The sequence below is a fragment of the Oncorhynchus keta genome, chromosome 21 (genome assembly GCF_023373465.1).
Source record: "Oncorhynchus keta strain PuntledgeMale-10-30-2019 chromosome 21, Oket_V2, whole genome shotgun sequence".
NCBI classification, from domain to species: Eukaryota; Metazoa; Chordata; class Actinopteri; order Salmoniformes; family Salmonidae; genus Oncorhynchus; species Oncorhynchus keta.
Genome location: NC_068441.1, coordinates 15,383,165 through 15,401,319, shown reverse-complemented (window position 1 = coordinate 15,401,319; position 18,155 = coordinate 15,383,165).

Below are 18,155 nucleotides of genomic sequence, written 5' to 3'. Positions count from 1 at the left end.
TCTAACAGGAAATACAAGTGACGCCCTTGATATGGAAGTGGTCCAACGAAGCGGATGCTAAGCCACAGGACTGTTTCGCTAGCACAGACTGGAATATGTTCCTGTATTCATCCGATGGCATTGAGAAGTTTATCACATCAGTCACCGGCTTCATTAATAAGTGCATTGACGACGTCGTCCCCACAGTGACAGTACGTACATACCCCAACCAGAAGCAATGGATTACAAGCAACATCCGCATTGAAATAAAACCTAGAGCTGCCGTTGTTGAGTAGATGGACACTAATCCGGACGCTTATAAGAAATCCCGCTACACCCTCCGACGAACCATCAAACAAGCAAAGCGTCAACACAGGACACAAGATCGAATTCTACTACACTGGCTCTGACGCTCATCAAATGTGGCAGGGCTTACAAACTATCATGGATTACAAAGGGAACCCCAGCAGAGAGCTGTGACGTGAACCTACCAGATGAGCTAAATGCATTCTATGCTCACTTTGAAGGAAGCAACACTGAACCATGCGCGAGAGCACCAGCTGTTCCGGATGACTGTGCGATCACGCTCACTGTAGCCCATGTGAGTAACACCTAACAGGTTAACATTCACAAGGCTGCAGGGCAAGATGGATTGCCAGGACGCGTACTCAGAATGCACTGACCCGCTGGCAAGTGTCTTCACTGACATTTTGAACCTCTCCCTGACTCAGTCTGTAATATCTATGTGTTTCAAGCAGACCACCATAATCCCTGTGCTCAAGAACGCCAAGGTAATGTGTCCAATTGACTACCGCCCTGTAGCACTCACATCTGTAGCCATGAACTGCAAATGAAAGGCTGGTCATGGCTCACATTAACACCATCATCCCAGAAACCCTAGACCCACTCCAATTCGCATATCACCCAATCAGATCCACAGCTGGTGAAATTTCTATTTTCCTGACCATGCTGTTCATAGACGACAGATCAGAGTTCAAGCTCATCACTAAGCTCATCACTGAACAACTCCCTCTGCAACACATCCGCCAACACATGACCCTCAACACAGGGGCCACTCTAGGGTGCGTGCTTAGTCCCTTCCTGTACTCCCTGTTCATCCACGACTGCGTAGCCGCGTACAACTCCAACACCATCATCAAGTTTGCTGATGACACGACGGTGGCGGGCCTGATCACCAATGACAATGAGACAGCCTACAGGGAGGAGGTCAGAGACCTGACAGTGTGGTGCCATCCCTATCAAGCTGCACCATTGAGAGCATATTGACTGGCTGCATGACCGCTTGGTATGGCAGCTGCTCAGCATCAGACACCAAGTGCTTACAACCCAGTACATCATTGGGGCTGAACTCCCTGCCATCCAGGACCTCTATTTTATTTTTGTTTTATTTCACCTTTATTTAACTAGGCAAGTCAGTTAAGAAGAAATTGTTATTTACAATGACTGCCTACCCCAGCCAAACCCTCCCCTAATCCAGACAACGCTGAGCCAATTGTGCGCCGCCCTATGGGACTTCCGATCACGGCTGGTTGTGCACTGAGATGCAGTGCCTTAGACCGCTGTGCCAATCGGTGTCAGAAGAAGGCCCTAAGTCATAGACTCTTCTCTCTGCTACCGTTCTCTCTGGGACCAAAAGGCTCCTGAACAGCTTCTACCCCCAAGCCATAAGACTGCTAAATAGTTAGTGTGTAGTTAACCAATAGCTAGCCGGACTATCTGCATTGACCTTTTTTCATTAACTCTTTTTGAATCTATGCACACACACTGGACTCTACCAACACACTCACACATAATTACACTGACACTCAAATACATATACACACACACACTCACTCACACATTACACAAACTCACAGGCACGCAATCGCCACACACACACTTCCACATTCATCCCATATACTGCTGCTATTGTCTATTATCTATCCTATTCCCTCGTTACTTTACCCCGACCTACAGTATAAGTACATATCTACCTACATTTCTCATACCCATGCACATCGAATGGGCAATGGTACCCCATGTGTATAGCCAAGCAACAGTACCATTGATCATTGTGTATTTATTCCTCGTGCTACAATGCTTATATTTCTATTATTATTATATATTTTTATTGGTTTCTGCATTGTTGGTAAGCATTTCACAATAGCCCATGTCTACCTGGAATAATGATCAGAGGGAATGGAAAGAAATGACGATGATAGAAAGGAAAATACATGTCAAATAAAGCCATTGATCCGCAAAATAAATTGTAAACTAGTTAGGTGATGTGACCTTTCCCTGGATGCCTGGACCCTATTTCTCTTCCTGTCTCTCAAACTCGGAGTACATTTTTTATGAAAGAGACGACGAATGCTTCTTTTACCGTGTAAAGGACTAATCATATTGGGGGAGTGTTGATTGAACACATGCCCAAATACCCTCAGTCTCTCCTCTACTTAAAGAGGACACAGTTGAGCTAAAGCGAATATCCATTTATCACGACATCTATGTAGCCGCCCGGCGGGCAGGGAGAGATGAGAGCTGGCAATACAGCTGACGGACTGGCAAAGGCCTGCTATTACCCAAGCACAGGCCCCTGTCTCCCCAATGAGCGTCCCCTTGCCTTCCCTTGCCTTGCTTTGCCTTCCCAAACTGATTGTCGCATAGGTGACAATGAGGCGCAGGGCGACTGATAGTGACGGTAATTAAAAGGGTTGATTAAATTGACGGAAGGAGGGCACCCAGGGAGAGAACAACATTCAGCAGAGAGAGGGAGGGATAGAGAGGCAGAGTGGTAAAGCAGGAATCATGTCAGATCACTCCTCGAGTTAATGGGAGAGCCAGATAAATACTTTTTCCTCAAGTCACTTCAATTGGGGCAAAATCTTTAGAGGGCTGCCATCACAGAAGACCTAGAAAACTGTAAATCTGCGGGAATGTTGGTTGCCCATTCCATTCAATGCCCACAAGGTAGTAACAATGTAAATCTGAACATTTGAGGGTGATGCTTTCCAAGTGTCTATTGCATTTGACAACTCAACAACTTGAATTTAAATCAATTGCAAAGCCAATATTAGCCCTAATTAATAGTGATGCGTTTGTTTTTGGCTTCCGTTTTCAGAAGCTGGACAGATTTTAGAGTTAAATTAATTTGACATTGTGTCTTTTATGTCCAAATACAAACTGACACTACCGTTACAATTTTTTTCAGTTCTATTTATTCATTCATTACACCCATACAGAACATCTGATGTGATAACTCAAAATGAAAATATATTGTTGATTCTTCTGCTTGTAGTAAATAAATTAGATCAAGGGAAGTGCCAGTCGCTGTATGCTTGTATTATTATACCAATGACAGTAAGTGCTTTGTGAGAGTCCTTTTGGCACACAAAGCACTATGGTACATTTCCATACTAATCTCTCTGTACATATGCCCCAGCATACACAATGTTAGCACAGCAGATTTTAACCCTTTTTTTTACAGATGGAAGGAGAAGAAACAGCAGGATAACTTTTAGACTAGAACCAACAGAACTAAACCCAAACCAGCATAAGTCACACTGGACAGTGGGTCACCTTGATCCAACTTCCAGTCACATAAATGATGTGATGTCAAACTTAAGAACTTCTGTCAAAGATTATTTCAGGCCCGGTACCATCGCTGGGCCGCTTCTGTGAAAGATTCAGCAGGCTACTGGCATTACATACTTGGCTAACACACTACTGTAGCTCTGCTGGCATAACATGTATTGGTCACTTTTACACCTTTTGGAAGATGCTCGACAGGAATGACGGAGTCCATCCAAATCATCTTAGCTCCTGGACCTTGTCCGCACATTTCAAGGCTGTGGTGAGACAATGACCCAAGCCCTGCTCAGATGATCACTACCATTGTGTCACTGAGTTGTCATAGTGCTGCTGGAAATGTACATTGTCCCAGGGTCATTGGCAGTTATAATGTAAGCAACCTCATTTATGTCCATCTAACATGCCTGAATACCTCTGAAGGTTGTACAGCTATTGTATGCAATAATAATAACAAACCTGAGTTATACTGTTAGCACTGAGGCAGTTTGTCCTAGTAGGAAGTCTACCGTGTGCTGCTCACCCTCAACTATCATCTCAAACACAAATACCTCTATCATGTCTACTTCTGATAATCCTCCCAGTAAAGCAATAAAAATCCCAAATGCAGCCTAAGAAACAAGGTTCATGAAATCGATAACTTGCTAGTAAGAGATAACATTCATTCATATATATATATATATATATATATATATATAAATATAAAGACTATCTCTGAAACTCACTTAGATAATACCTTTTGATGATACAAAATCCTGTAAAGCTTGGAGAGGATATCATGTCAAATGCTGTAATATGGCTACAGGTACACCTGCCTCACCTTAAGCCCATTCTTCTGGGAAGCTGCTATAGACAGAAAGGCCTTTCATCAAGCTGCCCACTCAAGAAAAAATGTCAAATTGTAACCAGTGCTTGCAACCTGGTTCAGGATGTCAGTCAACCTACCAGGGTATTTACAAACATCACAGGAATTAAATCATCCACATGTATTGATCACATCTTTACTAATGCTGCAGAAATCTGCTCTAAAGCAGTATCCAAATCAATTGGATGTAGTGATCATAATATAGTAGCCATATCTAAGAAAACCAAAGTTCCAAAGGCGGGGCCTAAAAAAGGGTATCGGAGGTCATACAATACCTTTTCTAGTGATTCCTATGTTGAAGATGTAAAATGTGCTGGTCTGTGGTGTGTAATGAGGAGCAGCCAGACACTGCACTTGACACATTTATGAAATTGCTTATTCCAGTTATTAATAAGCATGCTCCCATGAAGAAAATGACTCTAAAGACTGTTAAATCCCTGTTGATTGATGTTGAATTGAACATTTGTTTGGTTGAGAGGGATGAGTCAAAAGGAATGGCAAATATATCTCGCTGCACAGCCGATTGGCAAGCATAATGTAAATTGAGAGATATCATGTGACTAAACTGAACAAAAAAGAAAAAAACGTGATCCGAAAGAAAGATTAATCATGTAAAGAAAGATAGTAAAAAGCTTTGGAGCCCCTTAAATGACATATTGGGCAAAAAGGCAAACTCAACTTCATCGTTCATTGAATCAGATGGCTCATTTATCACAAAACCCACTGATTTTTCCAACCTCTTTGATTATTTTTGTCATTGGCAAGGTTAGCCAACTTAGACATGTCTTGCTAAAAACAAACTCAGAACCTTTCAAATTGTGTCATTTTGAATTCTGTAAAGTGAGTGTGGAATAGGTGAAACCATTATAATAGCAGATGATATTGCCACTCCTATTTGCCATCTCTTCAGTCTAAGCCTACAGGAAAGTGTGTGCCCTCAGGCCAAGAATAGCAAAGCAGCCACACTGTCTCAAACAACCGACCATCACCCTATTACTAACCTTTAGTAAACTTTTAGAAAAAATTGTGTTTGAACAGATACAATGCTATTTCACAGTAAACAAATTATCAACAGATTTTCACCACAGATATTTTTTTATTTTATTTTACTAGGCAAGTCAGTTAAGAACAAATTCTTATTTTCAATGACAGCCTAGGAACATCTACTACATTTACATTTACATTTAAGTCATTTAGTAGACGCTCTTATCCAGAGCGACTTACAAATTGGTGCATTCACCTTATGACATCCAGTAGAATAGTCACTTTACAATAGTGCATCTAAATCTTAAAGGGGGGTGAGAAGGATTACTTATCCTATCCTAGGTATTCCTTAAAGAGGTGGGGTTTCAGGTGTCTCCGGAAGGTGGTGATTGACTCCGCTGTCCTGGCGTCGTGAGGGAGTTTGTTCCACCATTGGGGGCCAGAGCAGCGAACAGTTTTGACTGGGCTGAGCGGGAACTGTACTTCCTCAGTGGTAGGGAGGCGAGCAGGCCAGAGGTGGATGAACGCAGTGCCCTTGTTTGGGTGTAGGGCCTGATCAGAGCCTGGAGGTACTGAGGTGCCGTTCCCCTCACAGCTCCGTAGGCAAGCACCATGGTCTTGTAGCGGATGCGAGCTTCAACTGGAAGCCAGTGGAGAGAGCGGAGGAGCGGGGTGACGTGAGAGAACTTGGGAAGGTTGAACACCAGACGGGCTGCGGCGTTCTGGATGAGTTGTAGGGGTTTAATGGCACAGGCAGGGAGCCCAGCCAACAGCGAGTTGCAGTAGTCCAGACGGGAGATGACAAGTGCCTGGATTAGGACCTGCGCCGCTTCCGGTGTGAGGCAGGGTCGTACTCTGCGGATGTTGTAGAGCATGAACCTACAGGAACGGGCCACCGCCTTGATGTTAGTTGAGAACGACAGGGTGTTGTCCAGGATCACGCCAAGGTTCTTAGCGCTCTGGGAGGAGGACACAATGGAGTTGTCAACCGTGATGGCGAGATCATGGAACGGGCAGTCCTTCCCCGGGAGGAAGAGCAGCTCCGTCTTGCCGAGGTTCAGCTTGAGGTGGTGATCCGTCATTCACACTGATATGTCTGCCAGACATGCAGAGATGCGATTCGCCACCTGGTAATCAGAAGGGGGAAAGGAGAAGATTAATTGTGTGTCGTCTGCATAGCAATGATAGGAGAGACCATGTGAGGTTATGACAGAGCCAAGTGACTTGGTGTATAGCGAGAATAGGAGAGGGCCTAGAACAGAGCCCTGGGGGACACCAGTGGTGAGAGCGCGTGGTGAGGAGACAGATTCTCGCCACGCCACCTGGTAGGAGCAACCTGTCAGGTAGGACGCAATCCAAGCGTGGGCCGCGCCGGAGATGCCCAACTCGGAGAGGGTGGAGAGGAGGATCTGATGGTTCACAGTATCGAAGGCAGCCGATAGGTCTAGAAGGATGAGAGCAGAGGAGAGAGAGTTAGCTTTAGCGGTGCGGAGCGCCTCCGTGATACAGAGAAGAGCAGTCTCAGTTGAATGACTAGTCTTGAAACCTGACTGATTTGGATCAAGAAGGTCATTCAGAGAGAGATAGCGGGAGAGCTGGCCAAGGACGGCACGTTCAAGAGTTTTGGAGAGAAAAGAAAGAAGGGATACTGGTCTGTAGTTGTTGACATCGGAGGGATTGAGTGTAGGTTTTTTCAGAAGGGGTGCAACTCTCGCTCTCTTGAGGACGGAAGGGACGTAGCCAGCGGTCAGGGATGAGTTGATGAGCGAGGTGAGGTAAGGGAGAAGGTCTCCGGAAATGGTCTGGAGAATAGAGGAGGGGATAGGGGATACTACATCTTGCCTAACTGCCTGTTCAGGGGCAGAACAACAGATTTGTACCTTGTCAGCTCAGGGATTCAAACTTGCAACCTTTTGGTTACTACTCCAACACTCTAACCACTAGGCTACCCTGCCTGGGGAAGGGCAATCAACATGTATGACACTTGCACAAATGACTAATGATTGGCTGAGAGATGTTGATAATACAAATATTGTGGAAGCTGTTTTGTTAGATTTCAGTGCAGCTTTTGACATTATCGATCATAATCTGCTGATGGAAAAACGTATGTGTTATGGCTTTACATCCTCTATGATATTGTGGATCGAGAGTTAACTGTCTAACAGAACACAGAGGGTGATCTTTAATGGAAGCCTCTCCAACATAATTCAGGTAGAGTCAGACATTCCCCAGGGCAGCTGTCTAAGCCCCTTACTTTTTTCAATCTTTACTAATGTCCTGCCATTGGCTCTGAGTAAAGCTTGTGTGTCTATGTATGCTGATGACTCAACACTATACGCATATGTAACAGCATTGCCTCCATCCCTCTTCTTGCCCCTACCTGGGCTCGGACCCTCTGCACACATCAACAACAGACACCCTCGAAGCATCGTTACCTATCACTCCACAAAAGCCGCGGCCCTTGCAGAGCGAGTGACGTCACCGATTGAAACGCTATCTCCACCCTGCTGTTCCTCAACACTGGGGCCCCACAAGTGTGCGTTCTCAGCCCTCTCCTGTACTCCCTGTTCATGACTGCGTAGCCATGCACGCCTCCAACTCAATCATCATGTTTGCAGATGACACAACAGTGGTAGCGTCGACGGGACAGTAGTGGAGAAGGAGGCATGGTTTAAGTTCCTTGGCGTACATATCATGGACAAACTGAAATGGTCCACCCACACAGACAGTGTGATGAAGAAGGCGCAACAGCGCCTCGCAACCTCAGGAGGCTGAAGAAATGTGTCTTGTCACCAAAAACACTCACAAACTTCTACAGATGCACAATCAAGATGCACAATCAAGAGCATCCTGTGGGGCTGTATCACCACGTGGTACGGCAACTGCTCTGCCCACAACCGCAAGGCTCTCCAGCGGCTAGTGAGGTCTGCACAACGCATCACCGGCGGCAAACTACCTGCCCTCCAAGATACCTACAGCACCTGATGTCACAAGAAGGCCAAAAGATCATCAAGGACAACAACCACCCGAGCCACTGCCTGTTCACCCCGCTATCATCCAGAAGGCAAGGTCAGTACAGGTGCATCAAAGCGGGGACCGAGAGACTGAAAAACATCTTTTATCTCAAGGCCATCAGACTGTTAATCAGCCATCACTAACATTGAGTGGCTGCTGCCAACATAGTGACTCAAATCTCTAGCCACTTTAATAATAAATAATTTGATGTAATAAATGTATCACCAGTCACTTCAAACAATGCCACTTTATATAATGTTTACATACCCTACATTATATTGGGGCGGCAGGGTAGCCTAGAGCGTTGGACTAGGAACCGGAAGGTTGCAAGTTCAAACCCCCGAGCTGACAAGGTACCAATCTAACCATTCTGCCACTGAACAGGCAGTTAACCCACTGTTCCTAGACCGTCATTGAAAATAAGAATTTGCTCTTAACTGACTTGCCTGGTTAAATAAAGGTAAAAATAAAAAAATTACTCATCTCATATGTATATGCTGTACTCCATACCCATCTACTACATCTTGCCTATGCCGTTCGGCAATCACTCATCCATATATTTATATGTACATATTGTTATTCATTCCTTTACACTTGTGAAATTGTTAGATTACTTGTTAGATATTACTGCATGGTCGGAACTATAAGCACAAGCATTTAACATCTCCTAACCATGTGTATGTGACCAATAAAATTTAATTTGATTTGATTTATTAGCGCGCACTCCACTAACTGGCAAGCCATTTCACACCGGTTACACATACCCCTCAAGACATGCCACCAGAAGTCTCTTCACAGTCCAGAAGAGACTATGGGAGGTGCACAATACTACAGAGAGCCATGACTACATGGAACTCTATCCACATCAACTAACTCATGCAAGCAATAAAATCTGATTAAAAGAAACAGATAGAAATACATGTTATGGAACAGCGGGGACTGTGAAGAGACACACACGCAGGCACAGACACATGCATACACACACACGATAACATATGCACTATGCTCACATATGGATTTTGTGTTGTAGATGTGTGGTAGTAGAATAGTGGCCTAAGGCCACATACTTAACATGTTGTGGAATCTGTTGTGAAATGTATTGTAATGTTTAAAAAAATTGTATATCTGCCTTAATTCTGCTGGACCCCAGAAAGAGTAGCTGCTGTCCTGGTAGTAACTAATGGGGTCCATAATAAATACAAATACAGTCATTATTGCTCATCCTTATGAAGGGTGTCAATAATTTCAGACCCCACTGTTTATCAGTGTGTGACGGCATTCCTCCTCCTCTTCTGAGGAGGACCAATACGCAGCGTGGTAAGTGTCCATAACGTTTATTTACAGACATAAACTGAACACTACAAAACAATAAATGTGAACCGACGGAAACCGAAACAGTACCGTGTGGCAACCAACACTCACACGGAAACAAACACCCACAACTCAAAAGTGAAACTCAGACTACCTATGTATGATTCTCAATCAGAGACAACTAGCGACACCTGACTCTAATTGAGAACCATACTAGGCTGAACTCAAAACCCCAACATAGAAAAACACACATAGACTGCCCACCCCAACTCACACCCTGACCAGACTAAATAAAGACAAAACAAAGGAAATAAAGGTCAGAACGTGACACAGTGCATTCGTTACAACTTAACCATTACAAAATGTATATTCAATCAAATAAGCCTCACGAAGCAAATTAGCAATAGAACATTTTGTTGGCCACGCTCTCTCATTGACCATACAAAAATTCCTAACTGGTCTAATTTTCAAGGACAGATTTTGGGCAGAGTAAACCCTCTCCCTTTGCCTCTTCCTCTCTGCTTCTATAGATGAAGGTTGTTTGAAAACTTGTTCCTCTACATTATAGAGTCTACAAGCTGTGAATGGCAATCTACACATTCCAAGTAGTAGGGCACAAGTCTGGGGACAGTCAAATGTGTTGTGTCATTTACTTCAAAGCTACTGTAGACCTATCCATACCCCATCAGAAAGAAAGGCTGTAAATTCAAAGCGTAGTGGTGATAATTCTGTATGATCTACTTGCATTATAATCCAATTTATCGAATAACTGTATTCTGGCTCTTCTCCATGTGACCAAATATAAGTAATGAGTACAATAAGAAATGCAATTAGATATGCTCCATTGCATATATAGCCTCCAGTTACCCATTCCTGACCTGATATGAAGAAATGTGGCATTTACTAGGGCCAAAATTTCCTATCATTTTTTACAATGCCATGCATTCTCACCAGCTGCTAAAGATACTGCACAAATATAATAATAGATCAACTCCCCGCCATAAGTTAAAACATAAATCGGACGGGCTAAGCAAGAAAGTTGCGTTGGACTGAGACACGAAGACATAGAACATAGTTGAGTTAGGTGAGGCAGAGTGAGATACATGCCTAGAGCAATACAACCTTAATATATACAGTTGAAGTCAGAAGTTTACATACACTTAGGTTGGAGTCAATAAAACTCGTTTTTCAACCACTCCACAAATTTCTTGTTAACAAACTATAGTTTTGCCAAGTCGGTTAGGACATCTACTTTGTGCATGACACAAGTCATTTTTCCAAAAATTGTTTACGGAGAGATTATTTCATTTATAATTGTCACGCCTTGGTCTTAGTATTTTGTGTTTTCTTTATTTGTTTGGTCAGGCCAGGGTGTGACATGGGTTATTGTGGTGTGTTTTTTGTCTTGGGTGTTGTGGGGCGACTAATTAGTCTATGGCTGCCAGAGGCGGTTCTCAATCAGAGTCAGGTGATTTATCGTTGTCTCTGATTGGGAACCATATTTAGACAGCCATATTCTGTGAGTGTTTTTGTGGGTGATTGTTCCTGTCTCTGTGTAGTGTTCACCAGATAGGCTGTAATAGGTTTTCGCGTTTGGTTTGTTGTTTTGTATTATTTATAGTTATTTCATGTATCGTCGATTCTTCATTAAAGAACATGAGTAACCACCACGCTGCATTTTGGTCCGCTTCTCCTTCAACTGACGAACGACGTTACAATAATTCACTGTATCACAATTCCAGTGGGTCAGAAGTTAACATACACTAAGTTGACTATGCCTATAAACAGCTTGGAAAATTCCAGAAAATTATGTCATGGCATGAAGGTACCACGTTAATCTATACAAACAATAGTACGCAAGCATAAACACCATGGGACCACGCAGCTGTCATACCACTCAGGCAGGAGAAGCGTTCTGTCTCTTAGAGATGAACGTACTTTGGTGTGAAAGGTGCAAATCAAACCCAGAACAGCAGCTAAGGACTTGTGAAGATGCTGGAGGAAACAGGTACAAGAGTATCTATATCCACAGTAAAATAGTCCTATATCGACATAACCTGAATGGCTGCTCAGCAAGGAAGAGCCACTGCTCCAAAATCACCATAAAAAAAGCCAGACTAAGGGTTGCAACTGCACATGGGGACAAAGATTGTACTTTTTGGAGAAATGGTCTGTTGAAACAAAAATAGAACTGTTTGACCATAATGACCATCGATATGTTTGGAGGAAAAAGGGGGAGGCTGGCAAGCCGAAGAACACCATCCCAACCGTGAAGCACGGGGGTAGCAGCATCATGTTATGGGTGTGCTTTGCTGTAGGATGGACTGGTGCAATTCACAAAATAGATGGCATCATGAGGAGGCAAAATTACGTGGATATATTGAATCAACATCTCAAGACATCAGTCAGGAAGTTAAAGCTTGGTCGCAAATGGGTCTTTCAAATGGACAATGACCCCAAGCATACTTCCAAAGTTGTGGCAAAATGGCTTAAGGACAACAAAGTCAAGGTATTGGAGTGGTCATCACAAAGCCCTGACCTCAATCCTATGGAACATCTGTGGCCAGAACTGAAAAAGCGTGTGCGAGCAAGGAGGCCTACAAACCTGACTGACAGTTACACCAGCTCTGTCAGGAGGAATTGGCCAAAATTCCCCCAATTTATTGTGGGAAGCTTGTGGAAGGCTATCCAGAACGTTTGACCCAAGTTAAACAATTTAAAGGCAATGCTACCAAATCCTAATTGAGTGTATGTAAACTTCTGACCCACTGGGAATGTGATGAAAGAAATAAAAGCTGAAATAAATCATAAATCTGACATTTCACATTCTTAAAATAAAGTGGTGATCCTAACTGACCTAAAACAGGGAATTTGTATTAGGATTAAATGTCAGGAATTGGGAAAAACTGAGTTTAAATGTAATTGGCTAAGGTGTATGTAAACTTCTGACTTCAACTGTAGTTTCTAAATTGGTTGTCATAAATGTCATTGTTTCTTTCTTCATGAATGAGAGTTGGTATTTTGCCCTCACTGTCTTGTAAACTAAAACTGACATTTGAGCTATAGGCTTGTGGACTTTACTTTGAAACCTGGGCTAGTGGGCTTCATATTGTACATTTAAAGACCACGGTAAATTTCAGTCACCTCATGTCAAAGAGGGTAGGCTTACCATGGCCTTTTCACAACTGGATATTCTCAATTCCTTTTTCCTCTCTCCTCTGTCCTCTGTCCTCTCTGGTCTTCTTTTGAAAAAGGTCAAAGGTAATTGAGGAGCGGAAAAGTGGACAAACATATGCTTGTATAAAATCCTTCTCTAATCGTGCGTCATCAGGTAAATTATATTTACAGAGTGGAAACCCAAAACAAATATATAAAGTGATAAAACTGTAACATATACGCCAGGGGTTGAGGGGGTTAAACCAAGGCCTCACACCTTTTAAAGGGTTAATAAATTGTGTTATGATAAACTGTAAGGTCTCCTCTTAAGGAGACCTCTGTATGTGTGTAAACACCTGTTTTGAGTGTTGTGCCCTTCAGACACTATCAGAAGGCGGGAAACCGCCTATGCTCAGACTCCTCCTGTCTGGGCCCCACCTGGCTATCTGAGGTTCTGAGAATACAACTGGTTTTCCGAGAACACAAGGCTGCCGCAGGCCTGATGAAAACAGCCACCTGTCAGAAGATGCTTAGACTCGTTCACCTTGTTATGACACTATACTTGTGATGAAAGGTCAAGTTTTGGTCAAACCCACTTCTGAGCTTTTAATTGCTGACAAGATGGTTGCTGCTGTCAGGGGGAGGTTAGATTTATTAAAATGTTGTTTCCAGGGAAAGTCACGCAAGGAGGACTGGGGAGGCTATATGAGTTACAGGGTGTCTTAGACATTTTGTAAAACCTGGGGAGAGCTGTCATATACTGTACTCTACAATCTTCTGCCTACAATTGTATTACTAACGGATAATTTTGATACTTAAACAAAGAGTCTGTGTTTCCTTTCTACTGCTAATATACGGTATATAGATATAAGTTTGATAATGATATAGACCTGATCATCTGTTGAAGAAATTGACTAACAGAGTCAGGAAGCAGATGCAGAAGGTGAGTTTAATATGTAACAGATACAAAAGACTAGGTGGGTCTAATAATGGGGTGCAGGTGTGAGTAATGATTGGTTACCAGGACGGTAGTTAGTAGACCGGCGACGTCGAATGCCGGAGCGGGGTAGCGAGAGTAGACGTGACAAAAAACAAATGTAGCTAGTTGGTTCCCCTTTTGCTGCAAAAACAGCCTCCACTCTTCTGGGAAGGTTGTCCACTAGATGTTAGAGCATTGCTTTGGGGACTTGCTTCCATTCAGCCACAAGAGCATTAGTGAGGTCGGGAGCTGATGTTGGGCGATAAGACCTGGCTCATGGTCGCCGTTCCAATTCATCCCAAAGGTGTTTGTTGGTGTTGAGGTCAGGGCTCTGTGCAGTTTTTCCACACCGATCTCGACAAACCATTTCTGTATGGACCATGCTTTGTGCATAGGGGCATTGTCATGCGGAAACAGGAAAGGGCCTTCCCCAAACTGTTGCCACAAAGTTGGAAGCACAGAATCATGTAGAATGTAGTTTGTTGTGTCTGGACTATCATTAAATGTGAAGATTTATTTTATCAAATCAATTCTATACGTGTATTTATTAGTATGCGATTAAACTAATCATGTAAACTTTAATTAACTCGGAAGTAGGGGCACCACGGGACAATGTTTCTATAATCTCTATTTCCCGGAACAACTCTTCAGATATTTTCATATCTTATCGATTAGTCATCTACTAATGTATCATTATTAAATCATCAGTTCTCATTTCGGAACGTCGCAACCCCTTGGATAACTGCACGAACCCTAGCCTAAATGATGAATCAGTGATATATAAACTGACTTAATTATTTATTATCACTACTCTGGACAGTTCTGACTTAGAATATGTGGACAACTACAAATACCTAGGTGTCTGGTTAGACTGTAATCTCTCCTTCCAGACTCACATTAAACATCTCCTTTTCAAATTAAATCTAGAATCGGCTTCCTATTTCGTAACAAAGCATCCTTCACTCTTGCTGCCAAACATATCCTCGTAAAACTGACCATCCTACCGATCCTCAACTTCGGCGATGTCATTTACAAAATAGCTTCCAACCCTTTACTCAACAAATTGGATGCAGTCTATCAAAGTGCCATCCGTTTTGTCACCAAAGTCGCATATCCTACCCACCACAGCGACCTGTATGCTCTCGTTGGCTGGCCTTCGCTTCATACTCGTCGCCAAACCCACTGGCTCCAGGTCATCTACAAGTCTCTGCTAGGTAAAGCTCCGCCTTTTCTCAGCTCTCTAGTCACCATAACAACACCCAGCAGGTATATCTCACTGGTCACTCCCACAGCCAATTCTTACTTTGGCCGCCTCTCCTTCCAGTTCTCTACTGCCAATGATTGGAACGAACTGCAAAAATCTCTGAAGCTGGAGACTCTTACCTCCCTCTTACCTCCCTCACTAGCTTTAAGCACCAGCTGTCAGAGCAGCTCACAGATCACTGCACCATAGCTCATCTGTAAATAGCCCATCCAATCTACCTCATCCCTATACTGTATTTATTTTATTTATCTATTTATCTTGCTCCTTTGCACCCCAGTATATCAACTTGCACATCCATCTTCTGCACATCCTACTATTCCAGTGTTTAATATTGTAATTAATTTGCCACCATAGCGTTTTTATTGCCTTACCTCTCTTATCCTAACTCATTTGCACATGCAGTACATAGAATCAATAATACAGTAGAAAATCTATGTTTTTTTATGCCATGTGTAACTCTGTTGTTGTATGTGTCGAACTGCTTTGCTTTATCTTGGCCAGGTTGTAGTTGCAAATGAGAACTTATTCTCAACTAGCCTACCTGGTTAAATAAAGATGAAATAAATAAATGAAATTTACTAACTAAATAATCACAGAAATACATAACCAACAAACAGTCACGATGGCGCCAGAGGGGAGAGCTGCCGTCTTATCGGCTCTCAACCAACCATGCTAATTTGTTCGTTTTTTTACGTTGTTCATAACTTGTTTTGTACTTAATGTTGCTGCTACCATCTCTTATGACCGAAAAGAGCTTCTGGACATCAGAACGGCAATTGCTCACCTCAAACTGGACAAAGAGTTCTTCTTAAATGAGTCGGATGGGAGGGATATACTACTACAGACATCCGACCAGGCCCAGATCATCGTGATTCACTGGGGAAGGAAACTGAGATTTCGTGGGAAAAGATGTGGGTGCTTGTGAGGATCAGGCGATGAGTGGCTAATCTGCCCATGCCTTCCGTCCTGCTAGCTAATGTTCAATCGCTGGAAAATAAATGGGACGAGCTGAAAGCATGTATGTCCAACCAACGGGACATTAAAAACAGCCTCTGGTAAGACACGGGGCGGGGGCCTATGCATATATGTGAACAACAGCTGGTGCATGATATCTAAGGAAATCTCAAGGTTTTGCTCGCATGAGATAGAGTATTTCGTAGCTGTCTATATACCAACGCAGACCGATGCTGGCACTAAAACAGTGCTCAATAAGAGGTGTACCACCATAAGCAAACAAGAAAGCGGTCATCCAGAGGCGGCGCTCCAAGTGGCCGGGGACTTTAATGCAGGGAATCTTTAATCAGTTTTACCTCATTTCTATCAGCATGATAATTTGCATCCAGACGAAAAGCAATTCTTGACCACCTTTACTCCACACACAGAGACGCATACAAAGCTCTCCCTTGCCCTCAATTTGGCAAATCTGAGTATAATTCTATCCTCCTGATTCCTGCTTACATGCAAAAATGAAAGCAGGAAGTACCAGTGACTCGGTCTATAAAAAAAAGTGTTCAGATGAAACTGATGCTAAACTACAGGACTGCTTTGCTAGCACAGACTGAAATATGTTCCGGGATTCTTCCGATAGCATTGAGGAGTACATCAGTCACTGGCTTTGTCAAATAGTGCATTGAGAACGTTGTCCCCACAGTGACTGTACGTACATACCCCAACCAGAAGCCATGGATTACAGGCAACATTGAGCTAAATGGTGGAGCTGCCACCCACTCCAATTTGCATACCGCACCAACAGATCCACAGATGATGCAATCTCTATTGCAGTCCACACTGCCCATTCACACCTGGACAAAAGGAACACCTTTGTGGGAATGCTCTTCATTGACTACAGCTCAGCGTTCAACACCATAGTGACCTCAAAGCTCATCACTAAGCTAAGGACCCTGGGACTAAACACCTCCCTTTGCAACTGGATCCTGGACTTCCAGGATCCAGTTGGTAAGGATAGGTAATAACACATCCTCCACACTGATCCTCAACATGGGGGACCCTGAGGGGTGCCTTGTCAGCCCTCTCCTGTACTCCCTGTTCACTCATGACTGCACGGCCAGGCACGACTCCAACACCATCATTAAATTTGCTGATGACACAACAGTGGTAGGTCTACTCACTGACAACGATGAGACAGCATATAGGGAGGAGATCAGAGACCTGACCATGTGGTGCAAGGACAACAACCTCTCCCTCGATGTGATCAAGACAAAGGATATTATTGTGGACTATAGAAAAAGGAGGACTGAGCACGCCCCCATTGTCATCGACGGGGCTGTAGTGGAGCAGCTTCCAAGTTCCTTGGTGTCCACATCCCCAACAAACTAACATGGTCCAAGCACACCAAGACAGTCATGAAGTGGGCACAACAAAACCTATTCCCCCTCAGGAGACTGAAAAGAGTTGTCATGGGTCCTCAGGTCCTCAAAAGGTTTTACAGCTGCACCATCGAGAGCATCCTGACGGATTGCATCACTGCCTGGTATGGCAACTGCTCGGCCTCCGACCACAAGGCCTACATAGGGTAGTGCGTACGGCCCAGTACATCACAGGAGCCAAGCTCCCTGCCATCCAGGACCTCTATACCAGGCGGTGTCAGAGGAAGGCCCTAAAAATTGTCAAAAGACTCCAGCAACCCTAGTGATAGACTGTTCTCCCTGCTACCACACGGCAAGTGGTACCGGAGCACCAAGTCTATATCCAAGAGGCTCCTAAGTAACTTCTACCCCCAAGCCATAAGACTCCTGGAGCAGCTAATCAAATGGCTACCCATACCCACCCCCCCCAATCAGGAACGCTGATGCTCCTCTTTGTTTTTATCCATGCGTGGTCACTTTAATAACTCCACCTACATGTACATATTACCTCAATTACCTCGAGACCGGTGCCCCCACACATTAACATTGACTCTGTACCGATACCGCCTGTATATAGCCCCGCTAAAGTTATTTACTGCTGCTCTTTAATTATGTGTTATTCTTATCTCTGATCCTGGGTATTTTCTT